The sequence below is a fragment of the Alexandromys fortis genome, unplaced genomic scaffold (genome assembly GCF_014885135.2).
Source record: "Alexandromys fortis isolate MF-2015 unplaced genomic scaffold, M_Fortis_MF-2015_v1.1 scaffold_89, whole genome shotgun sequence".
Taxonomy (NCBI): Eukaryota; Metazoa; Chordata; class Mammalia; order Rodentia; family Cricetidae; genus Alexandromys; species Alexandromys fortis.
In genome coordinates, this window is record NW_026067973.1 from 5,773,613 (window position 1) to 5,794,031 (window position 20,419).

Below are 20,419 nucleotides of genomic sequence, written 5' to 3' on the forward strand. Positions count from 1 at the left end.
CCAAACACAAAAAAATATACCTTCTTCTCTGCACTTCATGGAACCATCTCTAAAACGGACTACATACTCGGCAAAGCAAACCACATCAGATACAAAATTGGAATAACTCCTGTATCTTATCAGATCACCATGGCTTAAAGATAGAATTAAACAACAATGCTAATTGCAGAAAGCCTACAAACTCATGGAAATCGAACAATGCTCACTTGAATCACCCCTGGGTCATGGAAGAATTAAGAAAGAAATTAAAGACTTCCTAGAATTCAATGAAAATGAATGTACAACATACCCAAACCTTTGGGACACTATGAAAGCCGTGCTAAGGGGAAAATTTTTAGCACTAAGTGCCAAAATAAAGAAAGTGAAGAAATCTCACACTAGTGACTTAACAGCACAAATGAAAGATCTAGAACAAAAAGAAGCAGTTTGACACAGAAGTAAATGAATGGAAATAATTAAATCTATAGCTGAAATCAATAAAATAGAAACAAAGAAAACAAAACAAAGAAATACAATGGAAAAAAAGAACTGGTTCTTTGGGAAAATCAACAAGATAGACAAATCCTTATCCAGACTAATCAAAAGGTAGAGAGAGAACATCCAAATTAACAAAATCAGAAATGAAAAGGGGGACATAATAACAGGCATTGAGGAAATCCAGAGAACCATTAGGTCATACTTCAAAAACCAGTACTCCACAAAATTGGAAAATCTAAAAGAAATAGACAATTTTCTGAATAGGTACCATATACCAAAATTAAATCAAGACCAAATGAGCAATTTAAATAGACATATAACCCCTAAGTAAACAGGAGCAGTCATCAAATGTCTTCAAACCAAAAAAAGTTCAGGACTAGATGGATTCATTGCAGAATTCTACCAGAAATTCAAAGAAGATGTAATACCTATGCTCCTCAAATTGTTCCACACAACAGAAACAGAAGGAACATTGCAAACTCTTTTTATGAGGACGTAGTTACCCTGATAGCCAAACCATACAAAAATACTACTAAGAAAGAGAATTACAGACCATTCTTTCTCATGAACATAGATACAAAAATTCTCAATAAAATACTGGCAAACCAAATCCAAGAACACTTCAAAAATTATTCACCATGATCAAGTTGCCTTCATCCCACAGATGCAGCAATGATTCAACATACAAAAATCTGTCAATGTAATCCATCATATAAATAAACTGAAAGGAAAAAAAAACATATGATCATCTCATTAGAAGCTGAAAAATCCTTCAACAAAATCTAACACCCCTTCATGATAAAGGTCTTGGAGAGATCAGGAATACAAGGAACATATCTAAACATAATAAAAACAATATATAGCAAGCCAACAGCCACCATCAAATTAAATGGAGAGAAACTCAAAGTGATTCTACTAAAATAAGGAACAAGATAAGACAGTCCACTCTCTCCATAACTATTTAATATAGTACTCCAAGTTCTAGCTAGAGCAAGAAGACAACAAAAGGACATCAAGGGAATATAAATTAAACAGGAAGAAGTCAAACTTTCACTTTTTACAGATGATATGATAGTATACATAAGTGACCCCCAAAATTATACCAGGGAACTTCTACAGCTGATAAACACCTTCAGTAATGCAGCAGGATATAAGATCAACTAAAAAAAAATCAGTAACCCTCCTAAATACAAATGATAAAAGGGCTGGGAAATAAATCAGAGAGTCATTACCTCTCACAATAGCCACAAATAACATAAAATATCTTGGAATAATGCTAACCAAACAAGTGAAAGACCTGTATGACAAGAACTTTAAATCTTTGAAGGAAAAAATTGAAGAAGATATCAGAAAATAAAAAGTTCTCCGATGCCCTTGGATAGGTAGGATCAACATAACAAAAATGACTATCTTATCAAAGGCAATATACAGATTCAGTGACATCTCCATCAAAACCTCACAGACCTTGAAAGAACAATACTCAACTTCATATGGAAAAACAAAAAGCTCAGGAGAATCAAACCAATTCTTTACAAGAAAGGAACTTCCGGAGGCATCACCATCCCTGACTTCAAACTACTATAGATCTATAGTAATGAAAGCAGCTTTGTATTGGCATAAAAACAGATAGGTGAGCCAATAAAATAGAATCAAGGACCCACACACCTATGAACACCTGGTTTTTGACAAAGAAGCTAAACATATACAATGGGGAAAAAAGGATCTTCAACAAATTGGATGTCCATATGTAGAAGAATGCAAATAGTTCTATATCTGTCCCCATGCACAAAACTCAAGTCCAAATGGATCAAAGACTTCAAATTAAATCCAGTCACACAGAACCTCATAAAAGAGAAAGTGAGGAGTAGCCTTGAACATGTGGGCACAGGAAATCAGTTCCTAAATATAACTCCAGAAGCATAGACACTGAGAACAACAATTAATAAATGGAACCTCCTGAAATTGAGAAGATTGTATAAGGCAAATGACACAGTCAGTAAGACAAAATGGCAGCCTTCAGAATGGGAAAAGATCTCCACCAACCCCACATCAGACCGAGGATTGATCTCCAAAATAAATAAAAAAAACTCAAGAAACTAGACATTAAAATATCAAAATAATCCAATTTTAAAAAGGGGGGTACAGATCTAAACAGAGAATTTTCAACAGAAGAATCTCAAATGGCCAAAAGACATCTAAGGAATTGCTCAATATCCTTAACCATCAGGGAAATGCAAATCAAAGCAACTCAGAGATACCATCTTACACCATTCAAAATGACTAAGATCAAAATCACCAATGATAGCTTATGCTGGAGAGGATGTAGAGTGCATTGCTGGTGGAAGTACAAACTTGTACAGCTACTGTGGTAATCAGTATGGCGGTTTTTTTTTTTTTTCAGAAAATTGGGAATCAATCTACCTCAAGACTCAGCAATATCACTCCTGGGCATATACCCAAAGGACGCACACTCATACCACAAGAATATTTGCACAACTGTGTTCATAGCAGCATTATTTGTAATGACCAAAACCTGGAAACAACCTAGATGTCCCTCAATTAAAGAATGGATAAGAAAATGTGGTACCTTTACAAAATGGGGTACTACTTGGCTTTAAAAAAAATGGCATTTTGAAATTTGCAGGCAAATGGGTGGAACTAGAAAATATCACCCTGAGTGAGGTAACCCAGACCCAGAAAGACAAACACAGTATGTACTCATTCATTAGTGGATATTAAACGTAAAGCAAAAGATAACCAGCCTATAGTCTACAACCCCAGAGAAGCTAGGTAACAAGGAGAATCCTAAGAGAGATGTACACAGGTAGCTCTGGGATGGGAATTAGACAAGATCTCCTAAGAAAATTGGGAGTGGGGGTGCAGGGTAGAAGGGGAAGGGATGGGGGAAGGGAAGATGAAAGGAGAACATGAGGTAATGGGATAGTCAAAATGAAAGGACAGAGAGGGAGAGCAAGGAAAGAGATATATTGATTGAGGGTGCCATTATGGTACTATTGAGAAACCTGGCACTAGAGAAATTCCCAGGAATCCACAAGGATGACTCCAGCTAAGACCCTAAGCAATAATGAAGAAGGTGCCGGAACTGGCCTTCCCCTGTAATCAGATTGATGATTACCTTAATTGTCATCATAGAGCCTTCATCCAGGAAGTAATGGAAGCAGATGCAGAGATCCAAAGCTAAGCACTGGGCTGTAGTACTTGAGCGGGGCCTCTTTGTTCCATCCCGCCCAGCTAGCTTATACCCAAAATAACCACACAGAAATTGTATTAATTAAAACACTGCCTGGCCCATTAGCTCTAGTCTCTTATTGGCTAACTCTCACATCTTGATCTAACCCATTTCTAGTCATCTGTGTAGCACCACAAGGTTGTGGCTCACCGGGAAAGATTCTAACCTACGTCTGTCTCGGGCAGGAGCTTTATGGCGTCTGCCTGATTCTGCTCTTCTTTCTAGCATTCTGTTCTGTCTTCCTTGCCTACCTGAGATTTGCACTATCAAAAGGCTAAGGCAGTTTCTTTAATAACCAATAAAAGCAACAAAAATACAAAAGGACCTCCTACACCACTGGGCCAAGCTCCCAGAATCTAGTGGAAGAGAAGGAGGAATGATAATATGAACAAAGCCATCGGACCATGATGGGGATACCCACAGAAACAGCTGACCTGAGCTAGTGGGAGCTCACTGACTCTGAACTGACAGCAGGAGAATCTGCATTGGTCCAAATTAGGCCCTCTGAATATGGGTGACAGTTTTGTGGCTTGGGCAGTCTATGGGGCCACTGGCAGTGGGACCAGGATTTATCCCCTAGTGCTTGAACTGACCTTTCTCTTTGGAGGGATAACTGCTCAGCCTAGATATACAGGGGAGGTCCTTGATCCTGCCTCAAAGTGATGTGTCAGACTTTATTATCTCCCCATGGGAAGTCTTACCCTCTCTGTAGAGTGGATGGAGGTTGGGAAGGGGGAAAGTTGGTGAGAGTAGGGGAGGGACTGGGAACTGAGATTGGTATATAAAATCAGAAAAGATTACTTTAAAATAAATAAATAAATGAAAGAAGAGGAAATCAATCGCAGGGGACAGGTTTCCTTTCATCATGCCTAGCTTGGACCCTCCCAGGGCATCTGCATGTCCCTGGCTTCATGAGCTAAATGCAGGGTGCAGTGAGAGTTCTGATAAGAGCCCTCCGCCCAGCAGAGCCTGTCTGCTCTGAGCAGGTCACCTACCTAACGATTTACCTTTTCCCCTATGAATAGTTCCTGCCTCCTGTCTCCTGCTCCAGGGACAGGTCTTGGTCGACTCTGAAGGGCTCTGCTTTCAGAGTCCCCCTTTTGCCTGTGGGGAATGTCTAACCTTGTGGCCCAGCCACTTTCTGTAATTACGAAAGAAGGGACGGAGGCAACAGCGGCTGTGCCGTTCCTCTGCCTGAGCTTATTTATTGTATTCCTAGCCGGCTTGTGTCAAAGGAGACAAGTTGATGGCTTTCTTATTTTTTTTTCCAGAATGATCCAAATGTTCTCTAATTAACCTATTAGTTTTAATTATACACCTGTAGCCATTTATTTGCTAGTCTGAAACCCAGAACACCCTGGATTCAAAGAAAAGATTCCCCACCAGCCCCCCACCCTTTTCTCTTCCCCCTGTGAAGTGTTTAAATCACTTGTCAACACACAGGGAATAATAATAATAAAAAGAGTGACATCTGATCAGAGAACAGGGGAGTGGAGAAGAGGAACAAAGCCCCCATGGCAATCGAGCTGATGGCAGCCTCCTCCATATTCATCAGGAAGGCACCAGCTGAGCCCTCCCCTGGTGCTGCCCTAGGCAGGCAGAGACAAGTTGCCCTGCTGGTCAGAGCTGCGTGCTCCACATCCAGTCTGGTGCCTTTAGGACTTCATGGCTCAAGTCTTGCATCAGGACCTGCAGAGACCGCACGGGTGTTGCTATTGTCACTTTCCATCTGCCTAAGATCCTTGACAGATGAAGTTTATCTCCAAGACGACTCTGAGTACAGCCCAAATAAAGAAAAAAGATACGCTCACATATATACACATGAGAGCACACACACACACACACTGTTGAGAAAATCGAGGATGATAATCAGTTGTAACCACCACAAATACTGTTGATATGTCAGTGAGGGTAAGGCACCTGTAAATGTGACAAAAAGCAAGATAAGGTATTATTACTTTTAATTCTTTATGTGCAGCCTGCAATCTACCTTGTCCTCACTCTGATGAAGGAACACCATCAGAGCAGAGAGAAAAGTACAGCTATTAGATGTAGATTCTTCCAGTTATTTCTATGTAAAAATACAAACCTAAGCATGAATACTAATGTTAGCCAACATAGATCGTTAGAGTCTATACACGGTGTGCTAAGCACCAGGCATCTTGGCTTCTTGATCCTTACAGCAATCCTTTGTAAGTGACCACTGTGGTTATCCCATTTTATGGATAGGTAGAATGGGTCTTAAAGAGATAGAGTGACCTGCCCACAGTCACAAAAGCAATGCACTGTTGAACCGGAGTGTGGGCTCTGTTAGATTCCCAAGGGCCTGACTGAGACAACTCGGCTATTCCCCTTTCTAGGGTAATCTTATGATAAAGCAATTAATTTGAAAATGTCAGTACTGACTTTGGGTAACAAATTACTTGTGACATCCTGCACACATTAGCCTGAGAACTGCTCATGGAGGAAGACATGGGGGAGGGTGTGGATGCTAGAAAGCCAGTGTGTGCAGGTCTAATCTTGCTTTGTATTGTCACCTCGATCAAGCCACTCCTGGCAGGGCACAGGGTACCCTCCTGAGATCCCTTCTAGGTAGATGTGGCTTTAGGCACCTGCTTTGGAATGCCAAAGACAACTGGATTGGACAGGGGAGTAGAGTCTCTCTTCAGGAGGAACTGTGATCTAAGGATTCTGCAGGTAAGCTGGGACTAAGTGTGGGACGTAGACCAGTGTTCCACCATGACTCATCCCTGACCAGAAAGAATCCAATGTTTCTAGATGCTTCTAGTTAAGGAGAAGGGTCAGGGCAATAGAAGAGGTTGGTGCCCCCTGGAGATGTCACTATGGAAGATGCTAAGTCCAAGGGAAATCATGGGCAGCAGAGGTCTTAAACCAGTGGTGGGAATTGGAGTGGTCTTTAACAAGGGCACAGAATAAGAACTATGGTGGTGGTGGAATCCAGGACTTAAGATGTGAAAACCAAGAGGCTTAACCCAAGAGTTTTTTTAAAAAATGAAAATCTCCTGAAATTGAGCACAAATTTTGTATGCTCACCAGAGTCCCTGGTCCCCATGCATCTCCTTCCTCCAGTTCTGATTAGAATCTCATTACAATGACCCTATCCAAAACACAATCACTTGCTAATACCATCTGGCAGATTTTCTGGAGTCCTGGGAGCCAAGACTAGAAAGTCTAGAAGAACGCCATTGGGTTTCCCCACCTGGAAGTCTGTTTCACAGATAGTGTTCATGCCTGCAGAACCTTCTCCTACATCCTCTTGGGAAATGCAGGTGCCACTTTGGTCATAGCATCCTGGGCGGGTCCCCTGGACAGGCTCTTATCCTGAAGCGCCAGCTCTGACAGGAAGAGTCTATTTGCAGCCATGCAGGACCTATAAAGAAGGGTTGAAAAAAATCATTAAATAGGTAATTTGACCCTTGGTCCTTTCTTCCCAATCTCTGTTCACCCAAAATGCATAAAACCTAATGAATCGAGCTCTGAGCTGGACCTAGCCATCTGCCATTTCAAGCTTGGGTGTTTCTCTACCCTCCTTTTCTTTTCTAGGTCCCAGAGTGTGATCACATTTCTACACTTTGCTGGGGGAGCTTCCCCAGGAATCACAGCGCCTTCCTCTTGGCTGAGATTCATCAATAGCAATCTTGTTCCATTTCGCCCCACTGCTTAAAATGGACCCATATGTCTGGAAACTAAATTAAATGTAGTAACACCCCATTTATCTGGGCATCCTCAGAGTTAAAAAATAAACCTTGTTAGCTGGGGCTTATCCTTCCAGGAATCAAATGATTTCTTTTTAAAATTCATCATTTTTAGTGGACATTTTTCAAAAGCACCTTCCCTGTTTCCTTGTCTTTTAACAGAGATCACAGGTTGTCATTTGTTGAGACTGTAATCGATGCCCGGTGCTGCTCTGAGCTGCTCTGGCTCCCTCTGTAACCTCAGATCAGCGTTCACTCTTCTGCCTGTCGAGTGTCCATGTCTAATAGCTGTTCTTCTCTGATGTTTCTGAGTCTGGTGCCGTGGTTATTTCCTGAGCTGGTATCCCACGTGCAGCATCAAGGCCCTCTATGATACCCTGGAGGGTCAGGTGCTGGGTAGAACAGAGGCAGCATTTTATGATGGCTGCTTTGGGGTGACCAAATGCTTCGGATATTGCTAGGATGCATAGCCTCTTCTTACTGGACTGATAGAGAAACTGTAGAAACTTCTAGTTAGGGGCATTCACTGTATGTAAAATCTTTAGGACCTTTTTGATGGATTTGAATGGCAGGCAGTGTGTCATGGAGGAAAAGACAGGAAGACCGTGTATTTGTTCTGTGGACTCTCTGTTGGGCCTGCTCACTCGTTGTACATTTATATCTCTCTATATGAGCCAGAGATACAGTGACAGCTGTCTCTAGGTTACTGAGAGCGAAGGGAGGATGAATGATGATTACTAGTTTCAGAATAAGAAGCCAACTCAAGTTTCCCCAGCATTAAAGTTTATTGCCACTTATGTTCATTATGTTTTCCTAAAAATTAAAATTCTTCCTATTAATGAATAGGATATTATGGGAAGCTTCAGCACAGATGCTGTAGCGGCGGAGATGCTCTTGTTGAAGGTCTGAGCTTTCCTAAGTCTGAAGGCTCTGTTGGAACCATCGGACTCCAAGGAAACCACACTGGAAACCATCCTACCTAGACAAGTTGCTTCTATTTCCTCAGACATGCACCAAGATAACACCATATATAGGGAAAGTTTGCATGCAGGACCTCAATGAAATTCCTGCTCTTGTCAAGAAAGTGACGCCCTAGATGGCCATTCTCCAGGAGATCTGTAAAAGAGGCACCCAGCTCAATCTAAGCCCTGCTGCCGTCTATGGTCTCTGGCCTCACTCAGGGGAAAGAGATTTTGGATTCCTATGCAGACCTTGGTGGCCATTCTGGAGATTTCTTAGGCCAGCATCCTTGAGACCCAGGCTTTTCCTAGTTGGTATCTATTCCTTCTCAGCGCAACTAGGCTCTGTCAATCTGGGAGGCAATCCATGTTCTATAGACCATCAAGCATCCATAACTATGACATGTTTGAGGTCCCTAACTGAGTCTCAGGGACCAAATGACACAGCAACCCTGAAGGGACAACACCACTGGGCTCCATACCTGGATCAGGGTACAAGATCAGTAGCAGTGGCTAGAAGGGTTGAGGTGAAGGGTTGATTAGTGAAGAGCCAGGTTAAAAGTTTATAGTCTGGGAAAAAAGGGAGATTATAATTCTGATTCTGAAAATTTTAAATTCAAAGTTCATTCAAGTTCCCAAGCCTGAAAGTTCTAACTTTCAAACATGGGGAATCAAAAGAATTTCCTCCCATGGATAGCATGGGTCTAACATGGAGCAGTGCCTATCAGGGGCAGCCTGGCACATTGTAAGAGATTCACACCAGTTGGCCACCATTGCTAAGATTGTTGTTAATATCATTGTCTAACCAAGCGGGAAACCTTAGTGAGAAGTAAGCCAGAGTAATAATTAAAGAGCAAAAAGCTACATAGAACCTGGTTATAATATTTAAATTAATTTAGTGATAATTAGTGTAATTACCCAAATTTTATTAGGGGATGCCAAGCCTGGGGCTTACTCTCCCAGCGGAGATACCAAGTGGATGGGCATTTTGGATTTGGACACAAGGAAAGGTTAAGTAGCTGTCTCTCTGTTGAAGGAACCGTGCCGTGTGACCAGAAAAATTGCATTAAGCCAGATGAGAGGAGAAGGAATTGAAGAGAGGGTCCAGCAGAGGAGCAGGCACCTGAAGGAAAAGAGGCTGAGAAGAAATTAACCAATGGTAATGGAAGGTTGAGCCTTCTCAAGGCAGGGAGAGAGAAGTCAAGAAAGAGAGGCTGGTGTTGAAGGCTCCCGTGTCAGAGCATCTGGCGCTGAGGTTGTTGGAACCTCAGCGGGACCAGTTTTATCCAGGAGCGAGCACTGAAGCCTGAGGAGGCCTGGTGTGCATTGAGATAATGGGGAGGGGAGGAGCCTCCATTATTAGCACAGACCACTATTTCCCAGTGTTTTTTTTTTTATGAGACTTCTCTACAGGATTTGAATGTCTGTGAGTCTTGATGGCACATGTAGTGGCAAGAAGGGAAAGGGGCCCCCTCCTCAGAGCTATATCCTGGCAAAGTACCCTTTCGGAGTAGATTTCATTTGAAGGGGAGAAGTGAGTTAAAGGTCCCCAAAGTCTGCAGACATGGCTTTCCCTGGAATAGCTGATGTGGCTAGTAGCAAGGAAATGGAACACTGGGCACAACTTTCTTTCCCATTTGCTGTGGTGCACAATCATTGTCTCACGTCACACAGGGACTGCCCAGACTCCTGGGTACACTTGTTTGCCCTGGAGAGCTTAGGACCACGCCCAGTCTGGTCTAAGTGCCAAGGGCCATGGAACAGGTGGCCTGGGATGAATCAGACAGCTAATTAGCACTCAGTCCCCGCCTAAAAGGAGCCAGAGATGTATAAATTGCTCCCAAGAGGGAGGGAAAGAAGCAGGGAAAAAAAGGAGGTAGGGAAATCAACAGAAGTTACATCAGAAATCAACATCATCCAAATAGCCTGTATCCCAAACCAGCAGGGCTCCTCCGGCACAGGGCAGAGGGAGCTGGCACACCCAATGGCCCTGAGTTAAGGCACCCTTATCATCAGCGTCATTTCTAGAGTGACACACCGCCTCCCTTCTCAAGTGTGGCAGGAGATTGCTGTCTCATATCGCGGCTATTTCTGGTCACATAGCTCTGAAAATTTATTATAGAAGGTCGGATCACTTTGTCCCTAGCAAACCTGTGTTCTTCCCTGGTAAGAGTCCCACTGGGGCAGTGGCCAATTCAGTATCAACTCACGGGTGAAGGAAGCAGTAGGATGCAGACAACAGTGTCTTAGAGCAGAGAGTGTTAGGGAACCGTCGAGAGGTGTGGTTTAATCATGGCTCAGCCACTAATGGCCTGCCTGCCTCCGACCGGATCAATCAATTTCCTTTTTAGAGGCTTGGGAACATGAAAGTTTCAACTACCTACTTTTCTAACATTGAAGAATTTATGAGTCTAAGGTCCTCCTAAGACATAACTTTTATGTTTCTGTCCCTGCATTCTAACTTTTGAGTCTAGCATTCCTGTTGATCTCGGTTCTGTGTGGGCAGACATAGTGAGAAAGAAAACCGGAGGTGGGAAGAAGAGCAAAGCAATTATTCATTGAGAGACAGGGAAGGAAGTCTTAAGTCTGTAATTAAAGATGACTGCCCGCAATGAGCTCATCTAGTGCCCAGATCTTGGCTTCCAGGGTATTTCTCTAATAAAATCCCCAGGCTTCCTTGGAGAAATGGCTCATTCTAGGATTGAGAAATGATGCGTACAAGAAAAGCTAAAAGCATCATGAAGTGTCAGAAAATCACACATGCATGCACTGGTGAGGGTATGTGTGTCACAGGAATGTGACTAATACATGCCCCATGGACAAAGTTGGAAGAATTTGAAGGAAGAAAGTTAAGGAATATTTTATCAATAACCAAGTTATAAAATAAATATTCATGAACCTATGTTGACATAAGTTAAATGATTGAATGAATATGCACATGCATTTCCTCGAATGGAGAAGAGACGGGCTCTTGTGCATGAGAATCCCTAGTCATTTACGTGGATAGTCTGCCTTCAATCGTGTATTTCTCTACTCTGTAATTGTGGGCTTCATATGGTGATTGCCTCTCCAAGAGTATAGAATGGAAAGAGGAGATAAAAGGTGATTTCACAGAGTAGAGCTTAATAAATCCTACCTCGGACAGGTGGCCATGGCGATGTCAGCCCGGGCAGTCGTGCTGACATTGTGTCCTGCGGTGAAACAATGGCAGTGCCACGCTACCTTTGTGCTCTTACTCCCACCAGACTGTGATCCCAGGGAGAGCCAGCAGATAGCCCCTCCCGGGTGGCATCCTCCCAGTGGTTTATCAGGTTTGTCCCGCATGTAGTTCTTGGTCGGCAGGCAGCTCAGAACAGCTCTGAATACAGCCCAATATAAAATTATACATTTACTGCAAACATTTTTGGCGATTGCTTTCTGAACTCAGGCATGCAGTTCTTATGCGTCAGCTTTCTGGATGACAATGTCAGCATCGTCAAACATTGTTAAAAGGTAGAACTCCTCAAAATGGCCAAGGTAAGGCTGGAGAGGTAGCTTAGTCAAAATCCAATGCTTGCTTTTCAAGCACGAGGAACTGAGTTCAATCCCCAGAGCCCATGTTATAAAAACAAACAAAAACAAAAACAACAACAATATGATCCGTATACATTTGCATAGAAACGCCAGCATGCCCGTGTGCACATTCACATACATGAAACACACACGCACACACACAAACACACACACACACACACACAGAGTCGAAGCACCAAATCCAAAGCAAACCTGAGAAACTGACAGCCAAGAGGAACCTAAAGTAGCACAGCTACTGTGATACAGTGTTCCACAGGAACATAAGGACAGAAAGAAGTACTAAGTCAAAACTAAGGAAAGATTAATAAATTACAGGATTAATATCTGCATCAATACTGACTCATTCATTACAACAAATGTTCTGTGATGTAAACTGTTAATAAGAAAAATTGGATTTTGTGGGGAGCAAAAATTGTACCATCTTCATGAGTTTTCTGTGAATCTCAAACTGTTCTTAAGAATAAAGTATATTTAATAATAATAAAAAGCCTTGCCTAACTCACGTGTTTCTAATTAAATCATCAGATTTCTTTAGGCCTGAGTAGAGTTGTTTTATAAATTTAAAACCAAGTAAAGAATTGTGGTGGATTCTGCTAATTGCCTCCCAAGTCTTGCATAGACTCAAAACCATGGTTTAATCCAAAGCGATGATGTATCTGGGTGAGAATGCCTATGTCCTTCCAATGTCTTGTGGCAAGTGGTAGTCATGGACACATTCTGGTCAGTGGGACCTCTAGGATGAGCTTGCCTTCTGGAATGAAGAAGGACATCTTCACCAGCAGAAAGTCTTGTGCCCACATGTCCAGGACATGTGACCTGGAGGTACAGCAGTCATCTGTATCCATGGCACATCCAGCCTTCCACCTACACACATGGATAGCAGAGAAGAGAGTTGGGGACACCCAGCCCTTAGTGACATCATTAAACAGCTGCCCCTCTTCTAGGACTGACTCACAGAAACTTTTGTTTTTAATGTTGCAACATTTGGTATTTTTAATACTATGATTCTTTGTTGATTCCTTGGGAATTTCACATCATGCACCCCAATTCTGCTCAACTCCCAGTCCCTCCATATCTGCCCCTCACCCCTGCAGCATCACCATGGCCCAAGTGACAGCACAGGCCACCCAAATCAGTACGTACCTCAAGGCAGCATAGCCCTCGGACACCAAGATGACCTCAGGTGGCTGACCAGACCCCAGGCATTATCATGGCCCTTTGTGGCAACCTGAGCCACGGACATCAACTCAGGTCGTGGCTACTGTAGGGCCACAGACCCAGATGTAGCCACAGGTGGCAGCCCAGATCCTGGGCATCCCTGTGGCCCTGGGTGGCAACATGGATCATGGATGTCAACATAGACCCCAGCTGCAATAGAACCATGGACCTAGTTATGGTCCTAGGCATCAACTCAGGCCAGACATCACCTGGTCCCAGGTAGCAAGCAGGCCATCCACACCAGCCCACTCCTCAGCACCCTCACCTCTTCAGATCTGCCTCCTACCACAGCACACGAACTGTTCCACCTCTCTTTCTCTCTCATTCTTCACCATATACTTGCTCATCACAATGGCACCCACCCACAAGGTACCTAGAGCTACCTAGAAGGCCTATGGTTGCTTCATATTTGGGATTTTTGTTCTTTGCAAGCAACTTTAATACTTCAAATGTAAAGAACAATTCTAAAAGAATGTAATAATAGGAGCAATAAGAAAAACAAAGGTCAACAAAATGGGCCACTGGTTAAAGGCATTTGCTACCAAACCTGATGACTTGAACTCAATTCCCAGAGGAAGTAAGTTGGGTTGGTTTGTTTTCTATTTTTGTTTTATTTGCTTTTTTAGATTTGTTGGTCATTTGAATTTCTTCTTTTGAAAAATATCTAATTTTTGGTGGGAGTGCAAACTGGTACAGCCACTTTGGAAATCAATATGGTGGTTTCTCAGAATAAATGGGAATCAATCTACCTCAAGACCCAGCTATACTGATCTTGGATATATGCCCAAAGGATAATCAATCATACCACAAGGACACTTGCTCAACTATGTTCATAGCAGCATTATTCATAACAGCCTGTATTTGGAAACAGCCTAGATTCCCCTCCACTGAAGAGTGGATAAGGAAAATGTGGTACATTTACTCAATGGAGTACTACTCAGGTGTAAAAAACAATGACCTCACGAAATCTGCAGACAAATGGATGGAACTAGATAAAAATCATTCTTAGTGAGATAACCCAGACCCAGAAATACAAACATGGTATACACACCACACACACACACACACACACACACACACACACACACCACAAACACATCACACATACATATTCACTCACAAGTGGATATTAGGAGTAAAGTACAGGATACTCAATCTACAATTTGCAGCCCCAGAGAGGCTAGATAACAAAGAAGGCCCAAAGAGGGATGGCTGGATTTCCCTGAGAAGGGGAAATAGAAGGTGTCTCCTATAAAAATGGGGACAGGAATCGGAGAATGGGGTATGGGAACTTGAGGGAGCCGGTTGGGTGGGCTGTGTGTAAGAAGTGGGTTGGGGGTGGGTTAGAGGGGAAGAGTAAGGAAAGAGACATCTTGATGTAGAAGCAGGGGGAATAGGCAGGGGAGGGGGGAGGGTGCATTTTGGGTTAGGAAGAAACCTGGTGCCAGGGAAACTTCCAGGAATCCACAAAGATGACCCCAGCTAAGACTCCTAGCAATAGTGGAGAAGGTGCCTGAACTGGGCTTCTCCTGTGATCAGATTGGTGGCTATCCTAATTGTCATCAGAGAGCCTTTACCCAGTAACTGATGGAAGCAGTTGCAGAGATTCACAGCCAAGCACTGGGTTGAATTCCGGGAGTCCTCCTGAAGAAAGGGAGGGGGGATTGTACAAGCCATGGGGGTCAAGGGCATGATGAGGAACGCACAGAGACAGCTGACCTGAACTCATGGGAGCACGTTGACTCCTAGACCAACAGTAAGGAAGCCTGCTGGGAACCAACCTAGGCCTTCTGCATGTGTATGACAGTTATGTAGCTTGGTGTGTAAGGCTCTAGCAGTGAGATCAGGACCTGTCTCTGGAGCTTAGCTGGTTTCTGGGAACCCGTTTCCCATGCTGGATTACTTCAACTCGATATGCCATGCTTTATTAAAGCCCATGGGATCCCTCCCCTTTCCGAATGGAGATGGAGAAGTGGATGGAGAGAGGGGAGATAGGCATGTGGGAGGATAGGAGCAGAGGAAGGAGGGGAAACTGTGGTCAGTATGTAAAATAAATGAAAAAAAGTAAATTAAATAAAATGAAATTTTAAAATATCTATTTCGATCCCATTGCCCATTTATAAATTGGATTTCTTTTTGTTGCTGAGTACCTTACATCCCTGTGGATTGTGGAAATTAATCTTCTGTCAGATGGGGAGTCTGTGAAGCTGTTTCCATTCTGTAGCTTGCCTTTCTAATCCTAATCATCTGTCTCCTTTTCTGTGCAGAAGCGTCATAGAGTAATAGAATCCCACCTGCCCAGGTTTGCTTTTGTTTCCCGCACTTTAGGGATCTTAGCTGAAAAGTATCCCCTGCATTAACGTCTAGAAGTGGCTCCCCTGTGTGTTCTCCTAGTATAATTTTGAGCCTTACACTTAGGCCTTTGATTTATTCTTAGCTGATTTCTGTGCAACACAGGAGACAGAGATCAGTTAGGCTCATCCACATGTGGGCATCCAGTTTCCCCAGCAGCGTGCACTGAAGAGGCTGCTCTTCTCTGGACTTGTCATTATGGAGAATCGTCTGGCTATAAGTTAGGAGGTGACTCCTGGGTGCTCTCATCCGTGCCGTGGGTCCATCTGCTTCTGTGCCTACACTGTGCTGTTCAGATAACTATACTTTAGGATATAGACACTGAGGAAACCATGCTGTGGATGTTCCTCAAGAAGTTACGTGTGAAATGGTATCCGCTCATCGAAGAAATACCTGCACATCTGTATACATCTGTCTATGTTCCTACATTATTTATAATAGCTAAGGTGTAGAACCCTTTTATATGACCAATACTGGATGACCGGATAAAGAATATGTAGTACATAGATGTAGCAGTGTTACTTCTCAATAACAAAACAAATGACCTTCTGTAGCAGAATAGATGGAATTAGAGAACATTGTGTTAAGTGGTGCAAGTTATGAAAAGAAAGACAAATTCTGCATATTTGCTTACATGTAGATGTTAAAAGATATCCATCAGAATTAGGATGCTGATTGCTAGTGTGTCTTTAGTGGGAGATTAGATAAAGGGTATGAACTGTTAGCTGGAACTAAGAGACTCTAGTATCCTATGTACAGTGATTACAGTTCACAGCCAACCATCAGGTATTTTTATAACTAAGTTTGCTAGACCTCCCTTGAGGGGTGTGCCTTATGCACATCTGTGCTTGAACACAGTACACACTGGCCACAGACCAACCATGACCTACTAAGCATAGTCTGTGTGGAAAATATTATTCTTCATGTGGCTCATTTTATTTTGTAGTTACTATTATCTCATGAACAAGAATAGCATTTATCTCATTTGACAGAGATAAAAAATATCAGGGCTAAAAGATGGCTCAGTGGTTAAGGACAGAGGTTGCTCATCCAAAGCACCAGAGTTCAATTCCCAGCATCCACGCTGGGCTGCTCACAACTTCCTGTAAGAAGGCAGGATATTCTTTTGGACCCTGACAACATCCCCTTGTAAGTGCACAGGCATACAGACATACACAAAAATAAAAATTAAATCTTAAACTTAGTGCAGGGAAAGGTGATCAAATTGTAAAGGTCCAGGTCCTTGCTCAAGGTCACATAGCAAGTACACAATTGAGCTGTGTCCTACTCCACAGCTGGAAGCACCCAGGCACCAACCAACTATGCTGTGTGGAAAAGTACCATGAGAGAAGCCCAGTCCACTCTCTGCACAACCAAAATACAGAGGGCCTAGCATTCTGCTAGATCTTAAGAGGGAGTGGGACTCTGACAGGTGACTGCTGGGTTTGAGGGTGAGGACAGTTGCCACTGAAAGTGAGAGGTAGGTCAGACTCAAAAGCAGAGCCGAGGAATCTCAACTCTGGCACAGACATTGCGTAATCTTCCAGGGTTTCTAAGCCAATGGGTAATATAATTAGAGCTGCTTGAGAAAGATCATTCAGGCAGCACTAAAGAGAAGCGACGTGTAGAAAGGCTATGGCTAGAGGCAGGGAGAGCCGTTGTCAATAGAAGAAAGCAGTCAGGAGGAGCCTCTACTAAGGTGTTGGTGTAGGTGGTGTTGACTGCTGGAAGGAGAGGACGGAGACAAGTCATCATGTACTCAGAATCAGGTCGTGTGTGGGAAGGTAACGTAGTGCAGTCACTATAGGAAACAGCATGAAGGGGCCCCCAAACACAGCCCCCATCTCAGCATGGTTGCTATTGCTGTGACAAAACAGGATGGCCAAAAGCAGATTAGGTAGGAAAAGGTTTATTTCACCTTACAGCATGCTGTCCATCATCCAGGGAGGTCATGGCAGGAACTCAAGGCAGGAACCTGGAAGCAGAAACTGAAGCAGAAGCCACGGAGGAGTGCTGCTTACTGACTTGTCCTGCCTGCTTCCTTATATACCTCAGGACCATCTGCCCAGGGGTGGCACTGGCCCACTCCATGGTATCAGCCACCCACATCAATCATTAATCCAGAAAAATGCACTCCAGGCCAATCTGGTGGGGTGTTTTCTCAAGTGAGTTTTCCCTTTTCCAAATGGCTCTAGCTTGTATCAAGTTGACAGAAATGTAGCCAGCGTAGGCCCTACAACTAAAATTATAAATATCTTACAATTCAGCTTTACAACTTTTGGTTGTATTTGAAGGAAACAAAACCAACACACAACATATTTATTCACAACTGTCAAATTATGGAACAAGCCTAGGCTCCCGGCAATAGATGAATGAATAAAGAGCCCATGATACCTACACACAATGAAGTGTTATCCAGCCATAAAGACGAGTGAAACCATGCATGGAGCTGGAGACTATCCAGGTATATAAAATACATCAAACACAGGAAGATGAGTACCATGTATATTTTTCACATATGAGGGAACTAATAAAACAGAATCTGAATAAAAAAGACATTATTGGGGACTAGGAAGGGATCTAGAGGATGGAAGGAGGAGACGGGGATGTAGAAGAAACAGTAGCCATATCCATCAATTCACAAAGCCAGCAAATATAGAAATGTCACAAGGAAATTTGGGAACCTGTATTTAATTAATGCTTGCTCATTTAAATAAGATTAAGGAAAAAAATAACTGCTGGGAGCTGACTGGAGAAGGAATAAACACAAATGAGATACTGTTGTCTTCTCAGCCGAATTCTGCAGTGCCCAGAGGTTTCCAGACCCATCGTAGGTGCTCAATAAATGCTTACGGACTAGAGAAAAACACACAGATACTGTTCCCCTTCTGACTATTTTCTTACTTTTTGTCTTTTCTCATGAATCCTTTCCAAGAAAGGACCACAATGACAATTTGCATTCATCCGAGGATGAAGAAGTAGGAATTGTTATGTCCCCCACCACTCCTTCCTGGCAGTGCTCCTCCCTTCTGGTGACCTCACAGGAAATGCAGGTGACCTGCCAGAATCCCAGTGCCTCAGAGGAAAGATGTCCACAGATGGCTCCTGAGCAGACAGAACAACAGGGGCTGGAAGGAAGGAGGTTTCTCCAGGATGAAGGCAGGATCACTCTACCCATGTTCTTCACCTCGATTTCTCCAGCATGGCATTGAAGACAAGCAAAATGCCAGCTCATGTCAAGTCCATGATCATATTCTCTGCATTCCTGAGGCTCAAGACTCTACCACTTTCCAACCACAGGTAGGAAGGGATGAATGAATGAAATTTTGCTGTGATTATGTTCAGCATCCACCTTGGTCAGCATACGGGCCTCTTAAGTCTCAAAGCATCCGCACTTTGGGAAAGGGAGAAACAATATTACAGCTTGCTGCAGGTACCAGCTGCCTTCATTTATGCCCAAGTGAAGAGTCATCACCCCCCATTTTTCTGCCTCTTTCCAGGTATGGAAGCCTGGAGTGTCTCTGAAGGCTGGAAACAGAATTGCTTTTCTTCCACAAACCCACTCCTTGGGTTGTTATTTAGATCAAAATCATAGCAATTTTTGAGTCAATGCAAGTTGGAATCATCCCAGCTGGAGACTTTGGTGTCTGCTGTGGAACCTAGGGATGCTGAGGACCTTGCCCACAGCACAGCTCTGTCTCTTTTGTGAGTCCCCAGGTCCTACTCATGTGGGGTAGGAGCCCTAGACCACCTTAGTGCAGAGTGTAGAAAAGAAATTCCTCAGGAAGGAAACTGCCCAAGGGGAAAGAAATCAAGAATTGGTGAAAGTGGAGAATTCTTTATCTATAAATCCTCATTCCTTTTAAAACAGGGAGTTCTACTGCAGGTGGAACTTGTCACTGCCTTGTGAAAGCCATTTTGCTCGAGAAAGAAGAAAAACAAGAGTGACAGAAGCAGATGGGATCAGTCAAAGAGAAGGTTAGGCAGTGACAGACCCACAACAGAGAAGGGAACAAAGAGGCTTAAAACACTCAGGGACAGGCAGACAGCAGCAGGGACAGATACTCATCAAGACAGCCATCGATACATGTCCACTGGGAAGTGTCCTGCGGGTTCACTGGTAGTGCCTGAGGGGACCGTTCATCCAGCATCCTGGGGAACTACTGCTAATGCTTGGAAACCAGAGCCTGGGTAGCCTCTAATGGGATCCGATGGCTGGGAATGAGCCGAGCTGCAGAAGGAAGCAGCATAGATCCATACAGCAGACTAAGGAGGACGTCATCCCTCTGGTCTTTGGATTCCCTGGAGGATGTCTGGTCAACGGTGCCTGGCAGAAATGCTGGCTCTGGAACTGTTTAGCTGAGTCTGGACAAGTGGATTTAGCTTTTCTGGAACCTTCCTTGTGATTCGTGAAGGCAGAAGCACAGTGTTTGGTGCAGGGTCTTTGCTGTTCTTACAGTGACTCTCCTTGTCAGCCTTGGGGAATCCTGTGAGGTTTGGGGAATCTGGCTACTCATTTGCATAGCATGAATTACTCATGACCCTGTTATGGTTTAAACCTGGAATGTCTCCTGTGGGCTTATATGTTGAGCTATTGGTCCCTAGTCAGCTCTGTTTGAAGAGATTCTAGAAAGCTAGAGGCAGGGGCCACTTGGGAGAAGTAGGTTCTTTGAAGGTTACCTGACCTGGGTCAGTCCCTTTCTATGTCTCTTCTCCTGTTCGGGTCCACCATGGGGATGACGAACTCTGAAACTAAGTGACAATGAATGGAACCCTCTGAAACCACCAGCCAGTATAAATATTTCCTCTGTGAAGCTGTTCTGTTGGGGATTTTTATCACAGCAGTGAGAAAAGTAACTAATGCTGACTGCAAC